The 4,045-nt window shown below is 47.1% G+C and overlaps 1 pseudogene; it reads left to right on the plus strand.

Moving 5' to 3' along the window:
* The first annotated feature begins 1,118 nt into the window (after positions 1-1,118).
* Positions 1,119-2,456, plus strand: LOC125413235 (NAD kinase pseudogene; annotated as a pseudogene).
* The last annotated feature ends 1,589 nt before the right edge of the window (positions 2,457-4,045 follow it).

A 4,045-nucleotide genomic window follows, 5' to 3' on the forward strand; every position in this document is an offset into this window, starting at 1 on the left:
TAAAGTATTTTCATGGTGGGTGTGCAAAGTCTATCCACATTTAAGCAGCCTACATTTCTATTATTGTCTGCTTCTTGCAACTTCCGGCGCCACCTAGTGTTTCTCCCACCCACCTTCTTCCATGGGTTTCTCCCCTGCAGAGAAATTCACTGAATTTCCTGCAGCCTTCTGACCTAACGGCAGCCCAAAACATTACTGTTCTGATACAGCTGCTCTGAACCTTGCTGAAGAAGTAGAAAGAGGAGCCTGAGAGAAAGTAGGACTTCTCTCTCTCTCTCTCTCTCTCTCTCTCTCTCTCTCTCTGTGTGTGTGTGTGTGTGTGTGTGTGTGTGTGTAAAACACCTTTTCTCGAGGATCAGTTTATGGCTCATCAGAACTTCTGAGACCATGAGTTAGCTGTGTTAGGAGAAAAACACCAAGTCCTTTCACTGAGGAAGATCTTGGTACTAACTTGGTTTTTTTTTTTTCAGACATTAAAGTTAGTCATGCAAATACAGTGATATATATATCTAATATAACAATGATATAGAATGCTACCTATACAGCACACAATTGTGCACTTCCCTTATTTAAAGCCTTACAAAGAATCCCTGTAACTGACAACCAGATTCTAACCGAGCACATGGTGCTTCAGATCTGGCCCCTGCCTTTCTCTCAGCTCTATCTCCTAGGACTATCAGGAAGCACCCTGGCTGTCTCCACTGACAAGCAGTGTCTAAATACCTGCCTAAAGATCCCTTCCTACCTCATTTGTACAGGTTCTTTTCTTTGGAGACAAAACTTTAGTATAGCATAGTCTCCTAGACTTCAAATTTTCCCCCCATCTTTGTGTCCCTAGGACAATGCAAACGCAGTATTTGCAATGGCGTACGATATGTATTCCTTCATTTGTTTGCTTTTTATCTGTCTTTTGGATTTTACTATGGGCAAGGTCTATACCATAAAGGTAAATCAACAAAATAAATTAATGGTAATCAAACAGAACATTACATAGAAGGGACTCTGTACTGGCTGGCAGCTGGGTCACTAACAGCCAGGTAGCAGTAGGGCAGCAGGGACTGATGACTTGGCCCAGCATGTGGACACCCACGTGGGCACATGGCAGCTGATGCGTTTTCCTCATATCAACAATGGAAATGGAATAGGAAAAGAAGAATGGATTTGGGAGGAAAGCCCTCATTCAGCCTCGCACCACTGCACAGCGTGTCATGGGGATGAGACCTGGAACTGCAATCATTCCATCAGGCTCCAGGCCAAGTCTCAGAGCCTCTCAGCCTTACCTGCCCTGTGCAGCAACAGGGAGCTCAGGAGGACCCGCTCTCTCCATGGGCCGTACCCAGTAACTATGTTTGAACCAAAGGCCTGCATGCTACAGAACCTCAGACCATCATGAACATCCAGGACCCTGAAAGCCAGAGGTTGACATGAAACCAGTCTCCCAAGAGCATGCTTATCATCAAAAAGATCCGAGATGCCAGCCTACTGCAGCCCTTCAAAGAGCTCTGTATATACCTCATGGAGGAGAGCAACATGATTGCGTATGAGGAAAAGACAGTGCTGGAAGACCCTGCTGTAGGAGTGAGGAAAACTTTGGACCAGTGAGGAAGAAGTTCTGCGCTTTCCATGAAGATTATGATGACATTTCCAACCAGATAGACTTCATCATATGCTTTGGAGGAGACAGCACCATGCTCTATGGTTCCTTCCTTTTCCAGGGCAGTATGCCTCCTGTCATGGCCTTCCACCTTGGCTCTCTGGGCTTCCTGACCGCATTCATCTTTGAGAATTTCCAATTCCAAGTGAATCAGGCGATACAGGGAAATGCTGCTGTTATCCTGAGGAGCCAGCTGAAGGTCAAGGTGGTGAAAATGCTCAGAGACAAGAAGATAGGCATCTCTTAGGACCTCAGTGAAAATGGCCTGGCTCACAGAGGGCAGAAAGCTGGTTATTCAGTACCAGGTTTTGAATGAAGTGGTGATCGACAGGGGTTCCTCCTTGTACCTGTCAAACATAGATGTCTACCTGGATGGATACCTTGTCACCACTGTGCAGGGCACTGGCGTGATCGTGTCCATCCCGACAGGCAGCACAGTACAGGCAGCTGCAGCCAGGGCTTCCGTGGTCCTCCCCAGTGTGCCGGCCATCATGATTACACCCATCTGCCCCCACTCACTGTCATTCCGGCTCATTGTGGTGCCTGCAGGAGTCAAGCTGAAGATTATGCTGTCACCTGAAGCCAGGAACACTGCATGGGTGTCTTTTGATGGCTGGAAGAAGCCCGAAATGAGTCATGGACACAGCATCAGCATCACCACCTCCTGCTACCTGCTGCCCTCTGTGTGTGTGACCCTGTGAGCGGCTGATTTGAGAGCCTTGCCCAGTGTCTGCACTGGAATGTTTGAAAGAAGCAAGCTTACTTCCCAGATGATGAGGTCCAGGATGAGGAAGACAGCTAGGCCTCACTTCCCAGCCTCCAACCTGAACCCTCAAACACTTGGGGGCCTTCCTTCTCTTGCTCTCCCGCTGACCTTCTGACTGATCTGGCCTTGACAAACTACATGGCTGTCCAGGCATCTGTGTCCTGCACACCTTGCTGGGAGAGCTTGGGTGAGCCTTTTGAAGAACAAGTCAGCTTTTTAATGTCTTTAAACCTCTTTTTCATTTCTAAAAAAGCAAAATGAGAACAGAACTAGGTGTCCTACATCTCTCCCAAGGACCCCTGAGATCCTAGGTCAAGAATTCCCATAGATCAGTCTGTTGAAATTCTGAGGGGTCAGAAGTAATTGATCTCCCCTTTGATAGCAAAATAATAAATGTCTCTGCCAGAAATCTCCCTTTAGCTGAAGTGCTTTTCCCCAAGGCCTGGACCTTTCCCCCTGCAACTCTTAGGGTCACCTGACAGCTTTGCTATGGGTTGGCAAGGCATGTGATGGCTAGGTGCCTCCGAGTTCAGCCCAAGGCCTCTGACTCTTTCCAGAGCAGACAGGAAACTCCTTGCTCAGCCATTCGGCAATGCCACATTCCTCATACAGCAAGGCAGCACTTCCTGAGACATTTTAGATTCTATGTACACTTCTATTTCATTTTAAACTTTCTGAAGTGATTATGTACATATTTTCTTGTACATGCTTTGTGAAGATTTAGAGGGGACTGCCTGTTGTTCAGGCCAATTCAGACAGCCCAGGACAGGACTTCCACTCTTCCCTCACAAAGTGGTCCCAAGGGTTTTGAAACCAGCTCACTATTGACATCAGGCTTGAGGACCTGCCTTCCTTCCACAACAATCTTAGATATGCATCTGAGCAGCAGCCATAGGGAGCCCTGTGTGCAGAGCATGTATGTAAACAAGTAACACACATGGGTGCCACACAGGCCCTGGAGCCTTTGTAGAGTCAGAGGTCAGCCAAGTCACCTCAGCCAGACATCTGTCTTCAGTTTCTTCTTCACCTCTACGGCAGTAGTAGGAAGGGAGGATTGCCCATTCTTTTGCTGGCTTCTGGGGCAAAGGCAGGCTTCTGTCTCGTGGTGCTCAGAAAGACTGGCTGATTGCTGCAGGGCTGGCCCTGCTGAACTTTTTTCTGCCTGTTAAAGCCAGGACCTACTAGGTCCTTGATGTCACACCTCAGCACCTATGAAGTCCTAAGTGGTCTGGCTTCAGGGCTGGTCTGCTGTGGTCGCATGTCCCCAAGATTTGTGCTGTTCATCTGGGCTTATGAGAAGAGTAGGCCTCTGGTGTGATTCAGCGGAGAGCACGGTCTGCAGTGTGGGGCATGCATCTAAAAAGCAAGTGTTGACAAGTCTAGAAACAGCTGTTCGACCTAGAACACATGGAGTTTTCATGTGAATTCTTAATGTCTCATATTAATATCTTAAAATTTGTTCATTGTTAATGAAGGCCGTTTTATTATTTTCAGATTCTTCCAATAAGTAAATTTGGTTTTGTTTTTGTTTCTAAAAAGAAAATCATGTAAAAGGAACAGGGAGATAGAGGCTTGAAACATGAAAGAGGAAGAAGTGAGGAAAAGGGTGGGGATTGGGAGAGACC

The sequence above is a fragment of the Myodes glareolus genome, chromosome 2, assembly GCF_982192425.1.
Source record: "Myodes glareolus chromosome 2, mMyoGla1.1, whole genome shotgun sequence".
NCBI classification, from domain to species: Eukaryota; Metazoa; Chordata; class Mammalia; order Rodentia; family Cricetidae; genus Myodes; species Myodes glareolus.